A 27788-nucleotide genomic window follows, 5' to 3' on the forward strand; every position below is an offset into this window, starting at 1 on the left:
AGAAAGGGCTTCCACATGCTTGTCTTTAGTGACAGAGTTACAAAGCAATCCACACATTTCAGAACATGCAACTATTAGTTTTACATCATACAGCTGTGGAAGTGTCTATCATTTTTAAGTAAGTCAGCTTCCTCATTAATCCAGAGATGTGATGAAAGGCCAGGAGGCATGCTTACGAAAGCATTTGCTACACGGTTAATCCTTCTTGTTAAAGCTGGAATGCCAAAACATTTTTCCATTTGTTAGTGAAAACTTCAAAATACACAAACAATAAATCTGATATTGTACTTGACAACAGCATTAAGATATGGCCATTATATTTGCATAGGCTCTTAAGAAAAAAAGATTCAAGTATGGCTCTAAGGCACCAAATCTGCATAATACATGTACCATACACACCAGCAGTAATTGGATATATTGCTATAAACAGTATGTTAAACCCCTTGTACATTCCTTGTAAACTTTGACCGATTGTCTCTGTTTAGCTCATGCCCTTGTGTATCTCTTTTGAGAGCTATACTAACCTACATCGAATTAAATACTCTTGGCTTATAATGGACTACTAATACATTACAATATCTTTAGAAGACAGACTTGATTTTTAATGAGCATGTATTCTTGAAGTATTATTTTTTGAAATCAGAGATTAGATGGTTAGAAAATCTGATTATTACTTAGAAAGACATTGGTCACAAAAGACGATGTTAAAAGTCTCATTTTCATCCTCACACTAAAGTGATTTAGAATATTGCTATTCCAACAGTACAAGTTTGATAATGGAACTATTTAAGAGACATTTTATTTATTTATTTATTTAAATGTGGATATGAGTAAATAAGGACATAATATAAAAATATTTTTCATAGAATTTTCAAGGTGGAATTTGGTATCCATGCCTATATACTAAAATGCATGCAGAAAAATAATGTGTTTTAATAATATAGCTTTGTTTAAAAATCCTATTTCAAAACTTGCATAAGATGAGAAAATATCTGGCTATCTTATTGGTAGGAGCTTCAGCATATAGAGCTGAACCGTTTCTCTGGTAAGTCATGTCTAGGACAGATGGGGGAAGGGGAGAGTTATAGTGCCAGGGTAGTTGGCAAAAGACTGCTCAAGTCAGGATGCCTCCAACAGGTGAATGCAGCCAGGGAAGTGCGCATGGGATGTGGCTATGGAGGACCCTCTTGCACCCCTCCTGGGAAACCTGCATGCTCGATCACCTCTCTGAAATGCCTGTACACCAATGCACGCAGCTTGGGGAACAAACAGGAAGAACTAGAGATGTGTGTGCGGTCGCAGGGCCATGATCTCATTGCCATTACAGAGACATGGTGGGATAGCTCGCATGACTGGAGTGCTGTCATGGATGGCTACGTGCTTTTTAGGAAAGACAGGCCAGGAAAGCGAGGTGGTGGAGTTGCTCTTTATGTGAGAGAGCAACTGGAATGTTTTGAGCTGTGCCTAGGGGTGGATGAAGAGCGAGTCGAGAGCTTATGGGTAAGGATTAAAGGGCAGGCTAGCATGGGTGACACTGTTGTGGGTGTTTACTACAGGCCACCTGATCAGGAAGAGGAAGTCAATAAGGCCTTCTACAGACAGCTGGAAGTAGCCTCACGATCCCAGGCCCTGGTTCTCATGGGGGACTTCAACCACCCCGATATCTGCTGGAAAGACAACACAGCTAGGCACAAACAGTCCTGGAGGTTCCTGCAGAGCATTGGTGACAACTTCTTGACACAGGTGGTGGAGGAGCCAACAAGGAGAGGTGTGCTGCTGAACCTCGTACTAACAAACAAAGAAGGACTGGTGGAAGATGTGAAGGTCGGGGGCAGCCTTGGCTGCAGTGACCATGAGATGGTGGAGTTCAGTATCCTGCGAGGAGGCAGCAGGGCACCAAGTAGGATCGCAACCCTGGACTTCAGGAGAGCAAACTTTGGCCTCTTCAGGGACCTACTTGGAGGAATCCCATGGGTGAGGGCCCTAGAAGGAAGGAGTGTTCAAGAGAGCTGGTTAATATTCAAACATCACTTCCTCCAGGCTCAAGAGTGGTGCATCCCTATGAGTAGGAAGTCAAGCAAAGGAGGCAGGAGACCTGCATGGATGAGCAAGGAGCTCCTGGCAAAACTCAACCAGAAGAAGGAAGTATACAGAAAGTGGAAAGGGGGACAGGCCACTTGGGAGGAATATAGGAATGTTGTCAGAGTATGCAGGGATGCGACGAGGAAGGCTAAGGCCCATTTGGAATTAAATCTGGCGAGAGATGTCAAGGACAGCAAGAAGGGCTTCTTCAAATACATCAGGAGTAAGAGGAAGACTAGGGAAAATGTGGGCCCTTTGCTGAATGGGGTGGGTGCCCTGGTGACAAAGGATGCAGAGAAGGCAGAGTTACTGAATGTCTTCTTTGCTTCAGTCTTTACTGCTCAGGCCAGCCCTCAGGAACCCCAGACCCTGGAGGCAAGAGAGAAAGTCTGGAGAAAGGAAAACTTTCCCTTGGTGGAGGAGGAGTGGGTTAGAGATCATTTAAGCAAACCTGACACCCACAAATCCATGGGCCCTGATGGGATGCACCCACGAGTGCTGAGGGAGCTGGCGGACATTATTGCTAAGCCACTCTCCATCATCTTTGAAAGGTCATGGAGAAGAGGAGAGGTGCCTGAGGACTGGAAGAAAGCCAGTGTCACCCCAGTCTTCAAAAAGGGCAAGAAGGAGGACCCAGGGAACTACAGGCCAGTCAGCCTCACCTCCATCCCTGGAAAGGTGATGGAGCAGCTCATCCTGGAAGCCATCTCCACGCATGTGGAGGAAAAGAAGGTGATCAGGAGTAGTCAGCATGGCTTCACCAAGGGGAAATCATGCCTAACCAATCTGATAGCCTTCTAGGATGGAATGACTGGCTGGGTAGATGAAGGGAGAGCAGTGGATGTCGTCTACCTAGACTTCAGCAAGGCTTTTGACACTGTCTCCCATAGCATCCTCATAGACAAGCTCAGGAAGTGTGGGTTAGATGAGTGGGCAGTGAGGTGGATTGAGAACTGGCTGAATGGCAGAGCTCAGAGAGTTGTGATCAGTGGCACACAGTCTAGTTGGAGGCCTGTAGCTAGCGGTGTCCCCCAGGGGTCAGTACTGGGTCCAGTCTTGTTCAACTTCTTCATCAATGACCTGGATGAAGGCACAGAGTGCACCCTCAGCAAGTTTGCTGACGATACAAAACTGGGAGGAGTGGCTGATCCACCAGAGGGCTGTGCTGCCATTCAGAGAGACCTGGACAGGCTGGAGAGGTGGGCAGAGAGGAACCTCATGAAGTTCAACAAAGGCAAGTGCAGGGTCCTGCACATGGGGAGGAATAACCCCATGCACCAGTACAGGTTGGGGGTTGACCTGCTGGAAAGCAGCTCTATAGAGAAGGACCTGGGAGTGCTGGTGGACACCAAGTTAACCATGAGGCAGCAATGTGCCCTTTTGGCCAAGAAGGCCAATGGTCTCCTGGGGTGCATCAGGAAGAGTGTTGCCAGCAGGTTGAGGGAGGTGATTCTCCCCCTCTACTCAGCCCTGGTGAGGCCACATCTGGAGTACTGCGTCCAGTTCTGGGCTCCCCAGTACAAGAGGGATGTGGCACTACTGGAGCAAGTCCAGCGAAGGGCTACAAAGATGATTAGGGGAGTGGAGCATCTCTCTTATGAGGAAAGGCTGAGAGAGCTGGGCCTGTTTAGCCTGGAGAAGAGAAGGCTGAGAGGAGATCTTATCAACGTGTACAAGTATCTGAAGGGAGGGTGTCGAGAGGATGGGACCAGACTCTTTTCAGTGGTGCCCAGCAACAGGACACAAGGCAACGGGCACAAACTGAAACACATACGCTTCCATCTGAACATGAGGAAAAACTTTTTCACTGGGAGGGTGACAGAGCACTGGAACAGGTTGCCCAGAGAGGTGGTGGAGTCTCCTTCTCTGGAGATATTCAAAACGCGCCTGGATGCAATCCTGTGCAATGTGCTCTAGGTGACCCTGCTTGAGCAGGGGGGTTGGACTAGATGATCTCCAGAGGTCCCTTCCAACCTCAGCGATTCTGTGATTCTGTGATTCTGTGATGTCACCTTCCTTCCAAAAAACTTTGGTCAGCTCTGGTAAAATGAGTTTTGTTCTTGGATTAATATAAGTGAAAAGTCACTGTCCAGTACACCCTGGTTACTTATTCCAGCCATAATTTCTCTGCCATTATGCTAAACAGGTGGCATAGGATTTCTATGCATGAACTTCAGACACAATCGAACCCTAGGTGCCATTTGGGCCCAGCATGGGCCTTCATCCTAGCAAGAATATGAGGCTAATTGATAATAAAACTCAATTTTCCTACTTTCTTCAAAGCACAAGAGTCCTTTTCTTAACATCAGCGCTCCTGGATGTCAGAGAAGCTTTGGTCAAGGCCTTTAAAACGTATATTCGCCCTCCTTTCCCCCACCTTACACCCTGAAACAAACCCCACCAGAAATTTTTACACCAGAAAGTCTCAGAAAAAGATATAAAGAATATATTGCAAATTATTATTTTACACAAAAAATGTATCATGCCAAAACTGGGAGAAACATACCCTTGCAGCATTCTCGTAATGGATGCAATTTTGACTTGTAAAAAAGTAACATTACAACAACATTTAAAAACAGGAGGTTGCAATTTCTCTATTAGAAATAACTCTTCGATTAGGACCTTCTATGAATTGGGTCTTTGGTCATTTCATTAATTTCCAGCGGCAATCACACAATCTATTCTACCAGTATTGAACATGACTGCCTTTCTTATTATGAAAGAAACACTTGAAGATTTTTGATTAGTTGTGATTAGCTGATGTATCACGGTGTGATACGGAATTATCCTGCTATACGTAACATTCAGTGTATAATAATTTTAATATTCCTTCAAAATACAGAAAAAAAAGTGAAAAAAAAATTTTTAAAGAAACTTCTGCTTCATTTTGCTTGAAATTACAACACGGAGGTGATGAATGACTGTATGATTCTATCTACTCTAGGTTCCGTGAGCAAAAACTTTTACTGCAACAGTTTGAAGGTGCCTGTATTTTACTACCAGTTTCAAGAAAAACTTATTCACAGTTACAGAAATATTTCATCATCATTATGTTCAGAGAAAATACAAGGCTGGACTCAGAACATTTACGCAACTTTCAATTATACTGAAATATTTTATACTCTATAGGATATGGGAAAATGCTAGGAAACAAAACAGAAGATTTTACATAGTCTCATAGCCCTTGAAAAAAGCCTTTAATACAATCAGACATTAAATTTTCAGTCTGCAGGAAACTGTGAGAGAATATTCACACATTCTAAATGTAAACACAAAACACGTTTTAATCTGGAGGCTTGTCTCCTTATATAGCAAATGGAAGAAGTCAGAGATAGAACTTTAATTTAGATGTTCTGAATCCCTCTCTATGAGAACCTTTCTTTCTTCATTTATCCTATAAAGAGAATACAGACATCATTTCCATAGCTTGAGATGTCTAAGAATAGGGTCTGGAAATATATCTTTAGATATGGATTGATAAGGGATGATAACATTGCAGATCCTTTGATAGCACAGCTGTAATGAACTTGGGCAAACACCTGAAATCTACCTATATGTACAAAATGTACACCTGGGACTTAATGCAGCTGCCCACACACAGGTGTATACTATCATTTGAGACATCCTGGGGACCCAAGACATCCACACTGGGCTGGGAAGTGCCGTAAGACCTAAAGAGAGAGCAGAGGAACTATAGGTGATGCATGCTCTGGATTGCAACTGAAGGCAAAGTGGGATACTCCATTCAAAATGATCATTGATCTGCTAAATCAGACTTTGATATCTCTACTAATGTTCAACAGCAAACTTGCTCAGCAAGTAGTCTAGCTAAAGTAAATAAGCTACGGGAAGATTTAGAGAAAGGAAGTGAGAATTTGCAAAACAGGGCCTGGCCCATTGTCATTGCACAATTATTAAGTATCATCCCTTTTGTTGTTGAACCTTCTTTTGCATCTATGCTATTTATGTTTTATGGACTCACATGTCTCAACTGAAGTTTTTAATATTATTATCATTATGTTACCTTTTATAGTTTCAAAAACAAATTGCTTTTGTTCAGGTCTCTCTTTTCCTGCTGAATAAGTGAAGCTCTCTTTCCATCTGAAAACAATATCCTCATTCTGCCTTGAGTGTTTCCTAGCACAGGTGTCTATGTTAGGTGTTTTACATACACCCCATTAAGTAAATGGTAATTTAACCTTGCGAGTAAAGAATAGATGTCTTTCAGGCAAATACATCAAACTTCTCTCATTTGTATATGTCAAGCATAAACAAAAGTACCAGAACCTCTTATTGGTGACCAATTCTTCATTATTCACTCCCGTTTTTCCTAATTGTTAATGTACAAATTATGCTTTGCTTTCATAAAAGGGAGATCTTAAATGTGAAAATCAGCATTTTGCTAGTGGTCTGTTCTGTGTTTTCCTTGCTCATACTGAGGAAAGGAAGCCACTCCCCAAAACTACTTTTGCTTACTGTCCTGACTTTGCTGTGTAAAGAAAAGGAAGCCAATGAAAGAGCACATAGCTTGACAACAGCCTTATTTTATTTCACACTAAAGAAAATTAAGTGATAAATAAAGATTTTTTTTCTTTTTTCCAAAACAACTGGGCATATTTTTCAGACAATCTGAGAAAGGGCTTTGGAGTATTGCAAGTTAAAACCTTTGCAGAAAATGTGACTCCTCTTATGTATGAGTTCCTCAGAACTAACAGAAGTTCCATCTTGTGAAAATACATGCAGTGGGCCAATTCTTAAATATTAGAAAAAGGTGATTCCTGAGTGTTTTCATTTTGTCACTTGGAATGGCTAATTACTTGAAATTATAGATTGGCTTCCATTTATGTGTGCAAAATTTAGGATGTGTTCAGTACTGCTGATACGTCAGAGTAATATGAAAAACAAAGTGACAATATATTCACTTCTATCTTCATATTCTCATCAAGAACACACATTTCCCAACGGTAATATCCAAACAGCATAAGCAACGTGAACAGAGGTAGGAAACACTCAAGGCAGAATGAGGATATTGTTTTCAAATGGAAAGAGAGTTTCACTTATTCAGCAGGGAAAGAGAGACCTGAACAAATGCAATTTATTTTTGAAACTATAAAAGGTAACATAATGATAATAATATTAAAAACTTCATTTGAGACATGTGAGTCCATAAATAAAAATTTTACATATTAATGCATCAAACATCCCATGAGCTGAGTTTTATAGCTTTTCTCTCTCCCAAAGACATCACCAAGCTAAGTCAAATCTCAAAGATTTCATTGCAAGCCTCTTTGACTTGGTCTCAATAGCTAGATTAAAAAAAAATGCATAAGGGATGTACTATCTACTTTGTATTCATTTCTATCTACTAAAGTTATTAATCTTGACAAAAAAAGACTTTGAACTGAGAATTTATTCCTTTCGTTTAAATAGTTCCTCCTCAATACTTTTCAAACATGTGGCTTTCGTGGGAATTATAGTAATTATTAACCTTTGATCAGATTCACTTTATATTTTATCTGTCTGTGTAAGAGGAAATGTTACCTGGCTTCACTGTAGCTGAAACCAGACTGACATTGTGTATTACAAATTAAAGCCTAATATTGTCAGCTGCTGAAAACTGATGAGGAGGTGTGGGTTTTAAAATGTTCCTTATTTCAGGAGAGCCATAAAGGAAAATGCCAGAAAGGAAGGTAAAACACTGTATGGCTCTATCCTATTCTAGCTTTCAGATGAAACTAGGACATTCAGATGAGAGTTAGAACTCTGGCAGACTTTGGAGCAAACTCTCATTCATGCCTCAGGCTGGTTTCCATCCTCTTTACACTTCTGAAACTCTTCTAATTTATCCTGGTCTGATCCTGTAGCTTGTTTTCCAACCTCCTTTATTTCTCTGATACTTTTTATACCGTTATTTAGAAGCTCTCTCTTGAGGCACTGTGCCACACATTGCTTTCATGAGTCTGTCTTTTCTCATTTCTCTTCTTAATTTCTTGATCATTCCCCTACTAATTCTTCAGAAAATACTGCTGTTCCTGTACCTTTGTGAAATGGCCAATGGTAGCTGGAAATGACTGTATTTAGAAAAAAATTAGAAAAAAAAAAGTTTTTTCAGTGTCTTGAATATCTTTAAGCTGAGCATGCTGCTAGACTCTTTTTATGTTCCCCTTTCAACTGTGGGCCAGTGGCTATTGCTGCTTTTTGTTTTCAAAATGTAAATCATCTGACATAAAAGGATTCTTTAGGGCCTATAAATTCACCTATAAAAGAGGTCTCTCAGAGACCTACCCTCTTAGATTTTCTGGAGTTTCTGTAAGTATGAAAAAGAGTTTCATGTCAGGATAGTTCCAGTATGAGATTGCCTAGGCTTCTCAGAAATCTGTGTTTGAATGAGCGTATTGACTTGAAATTCATGATTGTCGTGCTCAACACTTCACTCCACATTCATGATTTCAGGCAAGTAACTTAGCAATGAAAGCCTGAGTCATAAGTTTGTCCTACAGATCATCCATAAATAGGAAGAAGATTTCTAAAAAGTAATGTTTCTTGAAACTCTAAATATGAGAAAGAACGGATGATCCACAGATTTGGGTGTTAGGCTGACATGCAGGAAACTCAGGTGTTAGAACATCTAATTTTTACATTTTTAATTAAAAAAAAATCTTGGCATCAAATTTTAGGATTAATTTCAATTCAGTCATTTGTTACTTTGTGTAACTGGGCTGATTGCTTCATTGTTTGAGGAAACTAGCTTTTACTATCTTATTATGGCTTTCATTATGCATATTTCATATTAAGCATTCCGTTTTCATGCATTTTGGAACTATCAGAATACTATTGAACATGTTTACTCATGCAAAATGGAAAATACTCTTTAATCTAAGAAATATCTTAATTTCATTTTTGTTTATTTTATTTTTTTCAGGTTCAGCGTAGTTCATCCAACCTTGGTGAACTAAGGTTGGATGAACTACCAGCCCAGACACACAATATTCACTCACAGTTACTTCTTTCACAGCTTCAAGTCAACTAGCTATAAAAAAAAATTTACATCTAGATACCTTGTGGTAACTTAGTCACATTGCTTTATATTTACTACAGCTAATACCAGAAGAGATTCTGCTGTCCTTGTTTACTCTAAACAGAATCTTTTTCCCACTAAAAAGAAAATTAAATTACATTAGCTGCCATTAACTGAGAGTGCTAAGTCACACCTTTGTTGACATTCATGAAACAGTGCTGGAGGTTCTCCTGTCTGCAAGCACTGGTATAATTTCCCTTCTCCACACTCACAGAACTAAAGTTATATATTGGACATTCTTTATAAAAATTACTGATATAACTGATGTTGTGGCTGTACATAATGGATTCTACTGTTGATTACTTCTGCTCTATTTCAACCAATTTTTAAAATCTAATTTAAAAAATTTTTTGCAATTGCTGATTGCTGCACTATATGAATCATAAGTGCTTATCAAAGAAGATCATAAATCAGTTAAAGTAAATAAAGAAATTACATAACTTTTTTTTTTTTATATCACTTCCATAAAAAGGAAACAGGAATATTACTCTTCTTCAGGCTTCCTTCCCTTTGCCTTTCCTTTCCCCTTCCCTTTTGCTTTTTACTTTTTGTCATGAATTTAAACACAATAATATTTAACTCTTAAAAAAAGTTCTTCTTTCAGAAGAGTTCTAATCTTCCTGGAATTTTAGCATAAACATGCAGATAATAAACAGATAGATAAAGTGACATGGTCAAAAATTAAAATTATTAGATTTACTTCCCTTTTTTCATATTTTGACTTAGTCTAGATTCAGCTTTCCATAACTATTCAACAAAGCCCTTAAGCATGTGATTACATTTAATTATGTACTTAAACCAAATTGATCTCAGTAATGTTTTTAAGGACATCCTATGTGTGTTTAGTACATCCTTAACTCACAGGGATAAATTTGTTGCCCATAATCATGTTTGATGGAATGAGGCTTACATAGTTGACAGTTATCTTGAGGAATTCTTTAAATCATCAACAGTAGATATTGAAATGTCTCAGAATTTCCAAATTGAGTTCATACTTTTGTCTTTTACAAAATTATATGAGGACTCAGAGTACAGCTAAGAATGCTCTGTGTCAGGCTGTGATAATCTTCATCTTTTTTATAGCTTTAGCCATAGACTCTCTAGTATTTCTATAACTAATAGACTGAGCAATTTTCTAACAATATTTTTTCCCATGGAAGAGGATACCTTGGTGCCACTAGAAGCACTCTGAGTAATCTTTGAAATTTATCTTCAAAACCTGACAAGTTTGTTTTATGGTCAGAATAAACCCTGCAAAGAGGATGGTTTGACCTGAGATACATGAAAAAAAATCAGCTACAATTCTGCCATGGCCTTGGATGTGAAGTGTTGAGGCAAGCTGCATTTCAGGAGAGAGAAAAGAAAATCAGAGCTACCTATTCTAACTAAACAGGGCCAGGAAATGAGCTTAAACTTTCAGTTACAGTGTTAGCTTACTCCCTGGTATGAGTTTGGCCAATGCCAACTGCGGCTTTTGCAAGCAGTCCCCAGGGGTTAGTGGTTAGAACAAACCTGAGGCTTTTTCCTGTAGGCCATTTGGGTTAATCAACTAGTCATCAGAGAAATGCATAATCAAATCATAGGTATATTTCTTCTTATAATGTATTTGGTCTCACATGCTTGAAGGCATAGGCAGAGAAAGTAAATAGCTACAATCGCTGCCTCCAATAGATAAATATGTGTTACTTCATTTTCGGAGCCAAGGCTTTCTGTCCATATTGCTTAGAATAAACCAATAACTTTTTTCTACCTAAACAAAAATACAGAACTGGAGGCACATCCTCGGGTGTTATATATTAGCATTGCTCCACTAATTTTAATTCCCAGCAGTTTTAATGGACTAAGAGTTTACATCATCAGTGGAACCCATTAAATCGTCTGCTCCATGCTAAAGCAAAACAATAGCAATCACCTCAGACTCTGAGTCGCCAGAGAGATTCATTAGTTTTTGTAATAAACCCTCAGGAATGAAACTAGTTGGTTTCAACTGGTTTCACCAACTCCTCTCATTTTTTCTGACTTCACTATCCCCCAACCCAAACTGATCTGGTAAAAAATTAGTCTGACCTCAAGCTACATTTGTCTGTGGGAGGCAGCTTGCACTTGATATCACTACTAAATACTTGCATAGCTTTTCCGAGATGATTGTACTCTATATACATTTCCCAAAAAATGAAGTAAAACACCAGTGCTACAGCTCTTTGTTTAACTTAACCATAATTCTTCTATGTATTTTTTTCTTCTTAGAAGCAGCAGAGGATTAATAAATGATTCATGGTGTATTCCACAGACTATCCATTTCCTGCTTTCAAGACAGTAGTAGATCACTAATTAAAATAAGATTTTTTTTTTTTAGCAATGAATAGGGTTTTTTGACAGCAAAGCATAACTTGATCAGATTTTAAATCTGAGAGGGTTTTTTTTCGGTCTCTCCTTGTGGAAATTTGAAATAACTAAGCAGTTAAAATTCATGATCTACACTTTTGTGTCATTATTATTGCATTAGCATGAAATTATGGTTCTAGTTAGTCATAATTATACTCATAATTATTCAATTTATCACTATAGGTCCTCCTGGAAATTTTATTGGAGGAGTTATTAACATTAATAAATTGTTTTTCTTCATATCCGTATTATTAATTCACCTCATGTGTGATATTAACTATCAGCCATAAAATTATTGCAAACTCTCTTCTCTGTGTAGCTGACAATGATGGAGAGTCTGATAACCTTTAGTCAGTTTTCTGGTAAAGCTGTTTGTCTTCTGCACAAAAGGTAAACAGAGAGAGATAGGTGGACAGTGAAATAGTCAGTCTCAAATACACCTGAGGGACTTGAAAGAATTACCTGTTTTTAGTAAAGTAGCCTTTCTGGTTGTCTAAATTTTGTGATAAAACAATTTTTGTTAGAAAATCCTTATTTGCATAAATCAATATTTTTGTAAAATTGTCTATCATCAGCTCCATTTGAGAGATATTTCTGGTCAAAACCACAGAAAGGCGTGTTACATCCTAGGATAACCAACAAGCCTCCAAGATCTGGACAGTCACTGACAGTCACTGCAGAACCTGACCTTTCAATACTCTTTTTCTGTTTGCTTCAAACAGAGCTTTGACAGTGTAGCTGCATCAGTGTAATTGTTAAGAAAACATGGAATATTAGCACCAACAGAAGGTAATATTTAGATGATTCTCAGAACCTACATTAGCATTCCACATAGACCCATGCTGTTGGATCTATCTTGGGATTCAGAGTCTCATTCTATTACATTTTCATATATAGGTATATATGTACCTGTGTGTATAAATATGTATCTAACCTAGATTTCTTCTTTCCTACCTATTGCCCTTCTGAAAAGCTTACCAGTAATAGTGAGGTTGATCGTCATCTATTAAACCATAGTAAGTGATATAAATGAAGCAAGAAGTCAAACCCCATTTTCACACATCATTATCCAGTTATTGGGTCATAATCTTAATTTTTGGGGGGTTGGGGGGGCTTTGAAGTGTGTTGCTTCATCCCAAAACATCCCAAAAGACATAAGAAAAATTTAAATCTTTCTTGGGCTGGAAAAAATAGCTCTAGCAAAACATTTTTAATGTATATGGCAGAGGGCAGAGGAACAGTCATTTATTACCCAGTCCTGTGGTTCTTTTAGAACAAATGTCAATAACTGCATTATTTTACCAACTGATTTTTTTGTCAATTCCTAGCTCTTTACAACATAAGAGGTCACAATATCATAATTTATGTTTAATATTTTGTTTTATAAAACTGCTGGTTTACGCTAGATCCTGACATTGAAGCTAGGACTTTGGGTTTTGGAGGAGTTTTTGTTATTCCCTATTTCCACTTCCTTTCATTGAAAATCTTTAATCATCATTTCTAAAACTTTCACACTCATTCAAGGAATGGAACTGATTTGAAATTCTACAGTGCAATAGGTAGATAGGAGAAAGAAATCAAAATCAAAACCCAAAGACTTTTAAGACTTTTTAAATTAGGTCTTATAAAAAATGTTGCATCAAATGCTTTTGATGGAGTTTCCTAAGTCGTGAAAGCTTTATTCACAGATAAATTAGATATATGATGTTTTTACTAATGCTTTCTACATAAAAGTCCCAGTGTAGTGACATGGGTCTATAAAATACCCTCATGTTCTCCCACATTGTGTGCTTTCTGTTTTATGTAGCAACTAAAATATTCAGAAACTTACACTTATTAAAGGCAAAAAGTAAATACGATTAAGACATAAAAGAAGCAATGCTGATTATTCCCTCTCCAGATGTTAGCACTATCTATGCTTTACAGAATCATGAAAACAGGAGCACAAAGAGAATGATTAGCATAACGAAAACTGAAAAGACAAATCATCTCACTACCAAAAGTCCTCGGTAGATATTACACGACTTTCCAATCTGAAGACGAAGATCCTGTGGATCTGCTGTGGTTCCTATTAACCAGACGTAAGGTAGAATTATATCTTAAATGGGATATATATAAATACAAATGCCTTCATATTGTGTTTGCACTGGAAGATGGAATTTTTGTACTTATATACCATTCTGACTTTCTTTACCAAATGAGTCAAGTACTTTCCAAACAAAAATCATCATAGAATTCATCCCAATAAAAGAGCTCTCAACAACATTTTGTATGTGAGAGGATGCTCTGCCAGGGAATTTTTAGAAGTATTTAGGGAATTTATTCACTTCAACTTATACTATCAAGCATTTGTTAAGCCCTTGTCTGAACTGGCTGAGCCCTGCAACTTTGGGACAGATAAAGAACAAATTAAAGGTGTCTCTGTAATTGATATTGCTGACAAGGAAGTGTCACTGGAGTTACAGGTGGATTCAGAGCTGACATTGAAAAAAAGGTATTCAAATACCTTATGACTAAGTGCTCATTAAGAAGCAAAGTGCAGATCAGGGAATAGTTGAGGAGCAGAGGAAGATGTCAGTGGTCAGTTTCAATCTAAGCAGGACAAGAAGAACCGGCAGAATTTGAACCTGAAAAAAGAGGTTGCAGGAACAGGTCAATAGACAGACAGGTCAATAGGCATCCAAGTACAAGCAAGGAGAATGCTGGCCTGCCTTAAAGAAGATACGTGGGAAATGTAAAGTGGAGGTAGTCTAGTGGACTAGAATACTGATAGAGGTAATTCTCAGGACAGACTACTGGCAAATAAAGATTTAGGAATTGAATGCATGAAGAGAAGACACTTGATATATAGCTGCAGGTAAAACTACAGTTGTAAGGAAAGACAAAGAATTTTAAGATAAATGGAAATGCAGAATTCACTTCATATCTCAGAAAACAGAGAGAGGCCTAGTGTAACAAATAAAGTTAGAGCCTATACAAGATATAAATACAAGCGCCAAGAGTGAACAATTACTAAAAAAAAAAAAAAAAATGTGAAGAAGAAGAAAGCAAACAACCTGATGAGCCAAGGCATAGATTACAGCAGACCTTGTGAGGAATTATTCTGGGTAAATATGTAAACAGATTAAATATAATTAGCTTTTCCCAAAGGATGGTGCTAAGCAGTGACCCTGAACAGCACACAGGTATTCTGGATCATCCATCTGAGCGTTGTAACTATAACCACATACAATATAAGGACTTTAACTTTAGGTTTTGGATTCCAGTATAGGAAGCAGGCACATAAAAGACATTTTTTTTGCCCAGCTTGTAAGCATCTAAATCTTTTCACAATATCCTATTGGATATACCAATAACTTAGGCAAAAGTATATGTTAATCTGCAGAAAACATCCATGAAGAACCTTGCTCTAGAGATAGATGACCATGTGAACACAAGGAAAGACATATATGGTACCTGCAAGGTATCTCCCAGGCTGTGGGTTGGCTTTCCTGGTTGAAACAAGTATGAAGAAAACTGAAAACTTCAATAGCCAAATCTCAATATTTCTTAGTTAAAATATTCATTTCCTGCTTTAGATGGGGATTCCAAAATGTTTTTTGCAGCACACAATAAGTTACGAAATGTGTTACAAATACAGTCACTGGGAGGCATTGTTATTCAAATAGTATTGGAGGCCCCCAAAACAATTTTAAATAAGCTGGCAAGTGAGAAACTGACCTTGCAACAAAGTGTGTTACTTGCCTTGAAACTAATATTGTGATAAGAGGAGACTTCTGAGGACCACAGCAAGTAGAATGGAATGTGAAGCGATGGCCGACTGTCTGGGGTCAACCTGGCGTAGTCCTCACAGAGTGAAAGAAATTGGCTGTATATAACACCTAAAAGCTTATAAAGTGTGACTGAGGAATAGGAGAGTGGAGAGAATAAAACAATGGAAAAGAAGGTCCTGACCTAATATCACAGAAGAGCACCAGCAGGTGCTGAGAAACAAAACTGGAACCTGGATTTCCTCACAGCAATGCAAAGGATCTGACAAACCTCACTTCATCATTATTCACTCTCACTGCAGGGACTCCTTTGGCCACCTCGGCTTTGAAGCAACTGGTAAGTGGACTAAAAGTGATCTTTCAATAGACTTGCCCAGTGGGTGATTTGCAATGGCCCTCAGCTGCTGCACAATGTTGTATGCCTTCACAATTTTTGTATGTCACTGGAATGGTAGAAAGAACAAAAATAACAGCAAAACAGAATGTAGATATGTGAAGATTTCTTTTTAGGCTCATAGAGGTACTCAGATACAGCAATTGTTTCAGTGCAAAGTTTTTTTCTCAGCAGTTAATAATAGAATATTATATTAGAATGGCCTTATAATGAAAGCAAAAAGCAAAATTCTCCAGTCTGAATTGGGAAAAACTCTATTGTCTAATAAAGATGGCAAGAAAAAATAATGTGATACTTTAATGTAATTTAAATATTAAAGGCCTCTCCTTTAGTGGATTAAAAGCAGGCAAATATAAGGATGAGAAAGTGTGTGCAGTCTTCTGACTTTGATAAAGAATCGAAAGAGTCACTGGCACCAAAAAAAGGAATATATTAGAATAAAGAAACAGGCTTGTCCCTAAAGCAACTCTCTCTCTTTCTCTGAAAGAAAAGTTTCTGCCTAGAATGTTCCACATGACTGACCTTCTTCCAGGGAAAGAATATACATCTCTAAGGGATTAAAACATTGTTATAAAAGGGAGAGATGAAATTGCAGGCCCTCAACGAGGTTTTTAATGACAAAGTCTATTAGGTGAGAAGCTATTTACACTTTACCAGAGAAGGAGAACAGCAAACACAAGAACGCTCCTTCTTCTTTTCTCATTTGCAGTTACTATATCATAGGTCTGAAGCATTAGAGTGGGACTTCAAAACCTCATGCATGAGGCTTGCAGGAAGCCTCTGCTGCAGAGAAACGAGGATGTTAGCTCTGTTAGAAGGATTCCTTTTTTTTCGGGCCCTGCTCATCAGAGCAATACAAGGCTTCCTGGCTTCTTTGCAGTGACTTTGCTACTCTTAAAATAGCTAAGCACTGACTTTGTGCATGATTTAAGACTTCCTTCCCTATCCCTGATAAAGCTCATATCCAGGTGAAAAAAATATCCTGTGCTTCACAAGGTGTCTGCGATGTATCAAGCTTGCCTCCTGGAGCCTCAGGGTGTTGTCTCCCCAGAGCGAGCAAAGTGCCTGCAGCACTGCTGTTCTGGTTTTACAGTAGCGTTTCTGCTCTCAGCCTCACAGACTGTAGCTGCCAGCTTTTGTATTTTCTCCCTGCTCCCACTGAGTTTAGCATATTGACATGAAGCTTCTGGAGAGTAGGATTTTCCATTTAGGGATTTTTGCCTATACTGTTTTCCTCTGAATATAGCTGATGCTGTTTTTCTAGTATGCTTGCTGCAGTGTCTTCACATCCTAGTTCCCAGTACAGCATCCCTTATGGAAAGAAAGGGATGCTATGCTCAGTGGAAAAGGATGTCCCCATTGAGACTGCTGGACACAAAGAGCTCTCTAAAGTGCTCTGTGGTTCTTTCAATTGGGTGAACACTCAGGTTTCCCAAAATGCCTGCCCGAATAGAGTCATTTTGGAATAGACTACTGAATGCACCATGTTACAGGACTGGGTGCCTGTGAAGCTGGGAGTACATATGCTCACTAAGGCAAAGAAAGGGTTATGCCTGGTGTTGTGCACATGTGAAAACATGTAAGAAGCACTTCAGTAGTAAAGTTCAGCAGTAGCTTTTATGCATGTGTGTGTGTTTGGTAGGTGGGTGATAAGGGATGTTGAGAGAAATCTCTCTTTTCTACGCAGAAATAGTATATTCTGAAGTTATCAATATTGCTAGCACTCGAGATTTTCATGTTTTTCCTCAGTTTCTATGGCCAAATTATGACTTCTCCAGACAGATGGCAGGGGGTAAAATGTTCCCTGTTGTTCCCTTTAAAACAAATACAGGGCCCAGGGTTCCATATGGAAGGATACCGTGTTCAGAGTACATTCCTGTGGATTAAATTTTATGGCTCTTATAAACTCACACCCAGTCAGATTTGCAAAATGGATATTTGAAGTATTATTTTCGCTATTAATTGTAGGTGTTAACTTAGGAAACTAAGGTGTCCTACAAGATGGATGATACCGTTTTCCTGCTTACACTAGCAGTTGTTGCGTTGTGGTCTGACTTCACTTCGTGTCTCCCTAGGATCCATGGTCAACCCAGCTGCACAGCGCAGCACAGACTTCCAGCATTTGTCCTAGAGTTTGTTGACTCTTACAAAACAGAACATAAATGTAACAAACATTCAGTCATTTTCATGATAAATAGAAGTTTAAAAATAAATCAGAAAGTCATTAAAGATTACAGAAATAAATTTATCTATCGCATATGAAAATGTCAGAAAATGTAAATAAAAACCTTCGTGGATATCAAAGCTATATTTTCTTTGCCTATCTTCCTCCATCTCCTTTACTTTTTTCAGAAATGACTTGTTTAAAATCCAGGTACCATTTTACAACAACATACAAAATACTAATAAATAAGTTGGTAACTGCAACAGCTGGTAAGAAAGAACCTGGTTTACGGAAAGAAGACATTTGTAGATGATATGGTACTTCACAACGTGAACTCAAACATCTGTGGCTGTTTTTATTAAAATCTGCATCTCTGTGATTAAAGAAGGTTTCTCTACTTTAAAAGCTGATTCTCAGACCCCAGTGAAGTTAATCTATTTTATATCCTCATTATATTGCACATTTATAATTTTTGTAGCTTGTTGTAGATCAGGCATATATAATACACAGCAAGCAACAGAATCGTATAAGTTTTCCATTTTATGTGAATTACAGAGCTTGTTTGGACCAAAGGATAAGGTCAGACTTTTTATTTTTCTCTTCTCGACCTTTTCTGTTCTTTTACCTGGTTTGGAACATTTAACTCATTACAAGCAATATACACAGAATCACAGAATCGCTGAGGTTGGAAGGGACCTCTGGAGATCATCTAGTCCAACCCCCCTGCTCAAGCAGGGTCACCTAGAGCACATTGCACAGGATTGCATCCAGGCGCGTTTTGAATATCTCCAGAGAAGGAGACTCCACCACCTCTCTGGGCAACCTGTTCCAGTGCTCTGTCACCCTCACAGTGAAGAAGTTTTTCCTCATGTTCAGACGGAACTGTGTTTCAGTTTGTGCCCGTTGCCTTGTGTCCTGTTGCTGAGTACCACTGAAAAGAGTCTGGCTCCAAACTCTTGACACCCTCCCTTTAGATATTTGTATACATTGATAAGATCCCCTCTCAGTCTTCTCTTCTCCAGGCTAAACAGGCCCAGGTACACAAAGAGGCTGCAAATATTTTGATATGACAGTCTGCTCTATTCTGTCTTTCAAACAGCCAGCATCACATTATGATCAGTCTCTCAGACATTAGGAAAAAACAAATTAGTATTGAATTATTTGAGTATTTTCTCATGCAAAGATTGCAAGATTTGACCCCTGTGCAAATGATGTCTAAAAAATTTATTTAATAACTGTAATATCTAATCCTTATAAAATTCAATGGTGTATCTAAACTCTTTAAGCTTCTGACAGATCATTGGTGTTCCCTCAAGCCCAGATTTACTGTCAGTATCAAAACCAAACATGTTTTAGAGGTACAGCTGGAGGACATCCTCTGTAGACAGACGATCCTGCCGGTGATTTACTATACTTTAATATGGCATTAGTAGGATAGCAGTTGGCATACCTTGTAGGCTGTTTGTGTGAAAAGCAAGCATATCACCAACTGCAACATAACTCACAGCCAACTAGAGCTAGGCCACTAAGCCTCAAGGGTCACAGCCAATGGAGCCTTGCCAGCAATATGAAACAGATATTTAGAAATAAAAATTTCCCTTTAGAGAGAAATGTTCTGCTGGTTTTCAACTTGCTCAAAATCTTTGATTTTCTTGTTCTTTCTGGTTGTCCATCAGCATAGCTTTTGAGATTTTTCATGTTAAAGGAAAAAAATGGCAATAGTACCTGTTAGTGGTTTCTATTGTTATTTTTCTTGTTTTAGGTAAAATCTGTTGGAATAATGTGACATTTTAATTAGTGTTTGTGGATTTCTCTTTTTATCTGCTTTGTCTGACTTTGTCTGTCATTTCAAATTTTGCTATGTCGAATGCAAATATATTTTAAATATTAAAAAATCATATAATCTGACTTTCAGTTGAGTCTTGAAAATGACTAATAGTAATTTATCACTATGGTTTCGAAAGGACTTTTACTGTACAAAATGGAGTAGTTACACTATGAAAATCATTTAATTTTATACTAGTCTTATCCAAATGAATTTATTTTTTATGATCTAAAATGTTTCTAAATACTTTAAAAATGTAGATGTTAGTGTATCCAGAATAAAATTACAAACACCAATTTCCAATTTCTTTTGTCTGTACAAATGTAGACTAATCTGATTTTGAAACTGTAGTGATGAACCGGTAATGTTGACAGCTTGAAAGGACAATAGTATTTTAAAGTATGCCTTATTAAGTATATTTGGGTCACAGCTGCCTCAAAAGTATTTGTGAAATAATACAGCTTGAAGAAGACTAGTTACAGTATCCATTTGCTTGGCTTCATACTTTTTCAGAAACCACCAACAAATTACAGGAAATGAAAATGCAAACATTAAAACTGACTCTCTGGATTGCACACATCTATTTTAAGACATGTAAGTAGAGAATTAAATACCAGACCATTTTATTCCAGAGTTAATCTCCACTTCTATTATAATCTTTGTCACAAGATGAATTAATTTTATATAATTTTCTTTCCTCATTACACTTTTTGACATGAACATAGTCATATGTGCTTTTCCAAATGAGCAGATACTTTCAGAACTCAGAATAATTCTGCCTCTGATGCTCATACACAGTAACTCCAGATCATGTTAAAGGAATCACAATTGTATCTGAATCACCATGCTTCTGAGCTGATATTTTTATATGTCTACAGAACACATCAGAGGTTTCCTTTCCATTTCAGGGGTTTGCACTGCTCCAGTTCTGACACTAAAATATCACTGATGTTAGCTTCTGATGGCCACACACTCTTTCTGACGTTTTCATTATGTTCCAGTACCTGGCCATTGTCTGGTCCTGAAATTAGATTTATCCTCAAGAACCAATTTCATGAATTGACTATTTCAAGTAAGCAGGATGGATTTATACATTTTCTGTGTTCCAACAAAACAGCACCATATACTCAATTTGCTATTGTTACTGTTCTGTTACTGTTTTGTGTTTTCCTGCATTGCAATGTCACAGTGCTGATATTGTTATTTCTTTTGGTAATAAGGAGCTGGCCAAAATTCAAGCCATATCAGTTGGATTCAATTATGGGCGAAAATGATGCTGAAGCCCACTGGTTTTTCATTTGCTTGCTTGCTTGCTTGCTTGCTTGTTTTATTTTTGTGGTTGATGTTGTAATCCTAACCCTATTTATTTAAACATCACATACAAAGTCCTGCTACCCTGAATGCAGCAGGAATCAAAGAGAAGGAAACTGTTGTTATTACTAGAGAGGACAGAGAGGACCTTGCATCACATGCATTTTGATCAGCATATGCCTGTGTTTTAGGAAGCCGCTAGTATAGCTGAGGCAATCTGATTCTACACATGAGCATAATTTTTGCTTACTGGTTTTATCCTAAAAGCAGTTTACTTCAGGTGGATAAAACCAGCTTTTAAAGCCATGGCCTGTTCCCAAACCAGCTGTTAAAATCTGACTTTAGTAATCTTTACTCCCCAAGGTTGTTGCCACTTCCTCAGGAAACTTCACCTTTTTCTCCCTATTCACTCAGACTCAGCTGTAGAAATCGACACTTTCCAAAATGCCTGGATCTTAGTTTGCCCTGGTTACACCTCTGACTCAACTTCCTGCTCCTTGGACCAGTCCCCAAAGTCAACTGATATTTTTTGGTTGTAAAAATATCCATTTCTTTCACTTTAAATGTGAAGGTTGGGAATTTCAGCCACATGTTTCAATATGTTTACTAGATCTCATTCTTCTGATAACGGAATCACCATCGTTAACATGGGAACAATACCCTAAACCACATCTTTAACAAGTCACCCAAAGCAATAATGAAATAAGTAATTTAATGAATTACAGATGACACAGTCTTTATTACTGACATATTTCCATAGTGTCAACCCAAAACACTGTCTCCTTCAATTTCCTCCATATTACACCCAAAGTTGAAGGTGAGTTTTTTCCTACCCACTTTCTTTTCAGCTATCCAGAAGGAACTTATTTTAAAGTGATCCTGATGAACATTTAGTGTACTTCTGTGTGAACAGCTGTCTAATAAAAATACTACCTTGAAGAAAATACTAATTATGGTTACAACTATTTTAAATCTCATTTTCTATTCCTATATTCTGTTGAATATTCAGGGACATGACAGATCTTACAAGAAAACAGCAAAAGATGGTATTGGTGCCCTGATGTGACACTGAGGGATTCTTTCAGTATTTCCAGCAGGAGTGTTTTTTTCAGTGTGACCACCATATTTCCTCCACCAGCTTCTATGATCTACCTGCATTCTACCCAGTATAAATATTCTCTAGTGTCGGCTAAGTTTTTTGCTGATGTCATATGAAGAATAGTTTTACAGTAACAACATCTCTAGAATTTTTTAAATGTAGCCGGTTTATCCCCATGCTATGATACCTTGATTTTCCCCTATTTCTTATACAGTATTTCCCATTTGCACTCCAAGATTTGCCACAGTAACTAGATGAGTGTTTACTGTAACCAGAGAAGGTTTCACAGCTTCATCAATATATACAAATTCAGTGATTTCCGAGAAAACTCTAACTGATAGACGTCTATGCATCTGTCAAGTTCCTAATTTCCTGGAAGCTCAAACCTAGAACCACAAGAGTACAAACAGGAAACTACCCCTCACTGACATGCCATATCAACTGAGACTTAAATACTGAAAGTCAATAGAAAATAACCTGAACCTGAAGCCAATGATGTTCATCATTTCTATACTGCTCACTCCTTTTGTCATCAAAGAGAAAAAAAAAAAAGAACAAGAAAAATCACTCAAGCATTACACAGAAGGGCATAAAATAGCATTGTTCTTATATAATCTTTTGTCTGATCCTCCCTCTGTCATAAATCCATAGTAATTAAAGGCAAAAATGTCTAAGAGGCAAATCACATTTACGGGATCTTGAAATTCAGGTGGGCACTTCCAATCCAGTTCGGCATTTGCTTTCAAAATCTTGGCTTTGCATGTACTGTGAGTATTTTCCTACTGTCTGCATGTGTTGTTTTTCATAATCTTTTTATTCTTTAGCTAGAAGATGAACACTGACATGACGGACTCTGGTATACACTTTCTGACATCTGTTGCATTGTAACCAAACTCTTGAGAGTAAAACTGAACTCTATTGTCCTGTATACAAATTTGGACTAAACAATGCTGTAATTTATCTTTGGTAACTTGTGGGTCCTTTACATCAGTGAGCTATAATATCAGTTCTTAGCTATAAAAATAAGAAACCCATCATAAGCCCTTAAAAGAATTGCTTTAATACTTTGAAATTATTGACTTCTGAAGTTGTAAAGGATTTGAGGAACATTTCCTTAGGGGATAATTTTAATGAAAGGACAGAAACATTTGAAAATGGTTCAGAGAGCAATGCCTCCACACACTTAAGTTAGTTCTCTCATTCTGATTATTTATGGAAGAAGTATTTGTTTCCTTAAACTATTCACGGCTAATAGAAATTGCAGGCAATTCCCAACTGCTTGAATGGAAACAAATTTTTCTGATCTTTTTCCCCTCCATATAGCCAATGCAAGTAATTTAAAATAACGAATTAAAGTGGCATTCCTGTGAAATCACACATTATGACATTCATATGAATATGAATTATTTTTACTCAAATATTACAAAGGATGCTAACAAGTATTTATGGTAGGAACAGTAAATGTAATGAAATTCAATTAAAAAAATGAATTAACTACAATAGGATGACAACATAACACATGGAAGTGACAATCTGGGGAAAATAAAAAAGGCAAGAAAAAAATTTGTACTAATTGGTCGAAAATCAAATCCTTTGTTCCTTTGAGAGCTTTTAAACTGAGAAATATGTGAAAATATTATTGTTATATATTTAAACAAAGCAATGCATCAAATAAAATCAAATTCTAACCTGAGAACAGAAAGCCTATTGAATCAAAGGTCTTTTTTTCTTTTTTTTTTAATCAGTATTATCTTGCAAAAAACAAAACCTCTAATTCAGTAATGCACATAACGAAATCCACAAAGAAAGTTCTGCTTAAAATATACTATCCTTAGATTATGCTATTCCCATTATATTTCAGTTCACGAATGAGATCTGTAATATTAACACACTAATAAAAGTGTTCTCTCAATTTCATATCTCAGAAAGAAAGCAGACTCAAAATACTGTTTTCCAGTTATCATAGGTAAAATAACTAATTGCCTTGAAAGTGACTTGGGTGATCTTTTCATGAGAGTTTAGTTCTTGGGTAGATGTGGAAATTCATGACATTCTAATTCACATTCATTTAACTAATACTTTTACACTTCTCACTTCTAAGCTACCTTACAATTTTCATATAAAGGGAGGTTTTGTGAAAAGTGTAAAATCAAAGTCAAAGTGATGGGGAGGAGGGGAAATCTTGTATAAGAACACTCCGTTTCACTGATACGATAATATACTTTTCCTGTTTTGTAGAGTAACATTTCTAAGGATGCTCTCAGATTGTAGCCTAATGTTTCTCTGTGCAGGCACATATCTGAGAGCAGCAGCAAGGTTTCTGTTATTTTAGCAGTTTATGTGATGCAGCAAAGGGACAAGGTAGTAATTTGCTGCAACGTGGTGAAACACACTGCATCAGCACGGAGCGTCCCAGTGATCTGAAATGTACAGCTCACTCTGAGGTGTATCACAGATTCCTATCGCCCACTGCAGCTTTGCTGAGACATGCGTAATTGTCTGCATTTAATTTATCTTTGTGCAGCAACGCGTGCTTCTTGCCATATTCACAATGCTAATTAATAAAGGATGATCACATGGAATCCAGGGCTGCTGCTGCTTTTGCAAATTTAATTTGATTCCACTAGAATCACTGAATGCAAACTAACCTACCGAGAGAATCAGTTCTGTCCAATGTTGCTGTTAGCATTACCATTTAAATTTTCAAAATCTAAAAGTGAACTGGAAGAAGTTACACATGAAAGAATACTTGAAGAATTGTTTTATTCCTAGTGGAAGTCATAAATCAACATAAATAAAGTATGATTCGTTTCCATAGTTTTCGGTTGGATATGTGAGATCAGTCCCTGAAGAGGTGTAAATAAATACAGCTGTATGGACTTGCGTGCTGCTCCACTAAGGGCACCACATAAAGATCTGATGTATCTTTTTTTTTTTTTTTAATTTGCTGAGATGTCAAAGAGGTGTTGTGCACATATTCATCACCAAGCAAAGCATGCCCTACACAGTTCTGAGCAGGTGATAGCCTCTGCCATTACAACCAGACATGGTACATGCAAAGTACAGACTTAAGTTAAAGTACACCTGATAAGTACATAAACATGTGACTGGGAGAGATCAGTTGATGATATTGCTGAAGGTAGCCCAAAACTGTCTTTCACAGGCACATATTTCCACTACAGCTCATTAATCTCAGTTAAAGCTCAGGTGATATTATATCCAGCATCCCATTACAGAGACACAAAGGGTCACTGTGGTCTGACAGGAAAGATTCTTGTCCTAGACATATGGATGGACATAAGATGTTACTATTCAGTCTCATATGACCCCCTTATAAGTATTAACATTTACTTCCAATAGTACATATTTACATAGAAGTAAATAATAAGAAAACCATTTTCTGAGGCCATCCCTCCAAACAGCAACTCTACATAAGCATGATCATGAATATTTACCTCTGGGTCACTTCCTCAAGATATTTAATCACCCAAAAATACAGAGTGATTCTTCTATTTATTTGAGTATTTAGAGAGATTGGTAATTATTGCACTACTAACTTCAGGCTCATCTATTTTGATGGTCTCTTACTACTCACTTATAGATGTTTCTATCATGTTAATAACATGATGTATAATTCTTCAGTTGTGACATTCACTATAAATAGTGGCTGACTCTTTAAAAGCATCCTCGCATTTACACAAGCCTCAAAAATTTGACTTCCTAGTGTTGTCAAAAGGCTATGGATATACTTCATGTAATATACCCCAAATCAGCTGAAGGGGGTGGGGATCAAAAAAGACTTTTTACAGGACTTTAAAAATGCATAAATCAAATAAATTTTTGCTTGCCAAAGAATAACCATTACTGGAAAATAAAATTACTGGTGTTTATCACAGATGGACAATTAATAGAACTGGAGGTTTACTCACTACCCCACACTAAGCTTAAATCCTCAAGTGCCTGGCTTTAATGGATCAACACATGGCTCAATCTTCAGGTACATTCGGTTCGTGACTTCCCTGCAGAGACCAGCAATAAGGGTGCTAACTAATGCCACCTGAAGTTGGTATTAGTATCTTAAGAACCTATTTTGCAACAGGCACTAGAAACCCCCTAGATGGTAATAGCTTTTAATCCCTAGTTAAGGAAACAATGAAAGGAGAGAGGTAAAACTCTGGATAGGACCCGTAAATCTTTTAGTTAGTCCTAGTTCCATGAACATTCATAGCTTTTACATAGCTAATTGTAATTTTCATCTTAAAAGTATGTTTGTGCCTATGATTTGACAACTTAATACATCATTTTTCATCTCTTCAAGATCTTTTTACTTGCGGTTTATATCTACATTAATATAAATGAAATCATAAGTTTTAAACAGATAACTATTTGCACCTAAATTTTTAAGTTTATAATCTGCTGAAAATGAGTATAGTATAAACAAACAGATGAATAAAACTGTAAATATATGGACAATTTTAAATGTGAGTAGAATTCTGTATCCATATTCTATTTTGGGCAAGAAAATCTTATATCTTAGTACAGTAATTTATCTTAACAATCAGTGTGTAAATTTTACTGTCTACTTAATTTCACTGTGTGGGAGTACTCATTGATTGCATTGTAGACATTCCCAAATAAAGGTTTCACCATTTTTAAGAATATTTTAAAAGTAATAGTTTTATGGATATATTCTTTTGTAAGTATTGAAGAAAACTGTCTATTCAGTGACATCTTGATGTCACTGGATCTTGAAAATTCGACGGAATAAATTCAGTGAACAAATTCTTTCAGTAAAATTTTTTTCATAATTGTTTCTAATGTTAATGCATATCTTGTTGCTATCTCAAATCTAGGGATTAAAATATCCCCAGACAAGGATAAGAACCAGTAACAAACCAGAGACAGAAAAGGAGTCAGCTTATGACTAAATCTGCTGAATTATCATCACTTCATTCTACTCCAACTATCTGGTTGGAATCAAGTACAAGTCATTGAGAGCCAGATGCTTGTACAGCACGCTGTTCAGGTTAATAAGTCCTTCTCTTTTCTTTCTGAAATGAAGATCATAGTGATCTTCTTTCTCACAGAGGGGATACGAGGATAAAAAGATACGAAAAAGCTCACATCCCTTGTGCTTGAGGACAATATTAGTACCTCACAGAAAGACAGAGGAAGTAAGAAGATAGCATTGGGACAAAACTATTATTCTTATTTTAATAAAATTATTTGATGCTAGAAAAAAAGAAATGCTATATTAGCTACTTTATCATTGTTACATAAGGACAATATCATGCAGTACATGGCTTGATGGATATTTTAATACAGTTATGGCAAGTATAAGCAAATATCTAATGTCATCAATGCACAAAACTTTTCTTTATCTTTCCATGACTTTATGAAGTTCACTTAGCAGCTAAGAGCTCCTTGAAATATTAGAAGTTTGTAGCACAATGGCTGAATTCATATGATCATATACTGATAGAACAAAAGCAAATTCCTTAAACTTCAGAGAGAACGCAGAATGGAGGGAATTTCCATTGTTCCCTCTTAAAAGAGGACAATGCTGAAAAGACATGAGATCATAAAGAGTAGATACTTATGTAGTTATATTGAACAGGCTAGGTCTGTCCTAATGAAGAATTAGGCAGCTCAACACTGTTGATTTAAAGGAACATTTGCA

Source organism: Apteryx mantelli, chromosome 1 (genome assembly GCF_036417845.1).
Source record: "Apteryx mantelli isolate bAptMan1 chromosome 1, bAptMan1.hap1, whole genome shotgun sequence".
NCBI classification, from domain to species: Eukaryota; Metazoa; Chordata; class Aves; order Apterygiformes; family Apterygidae; genus Apteryx; species Apteryx mantelli.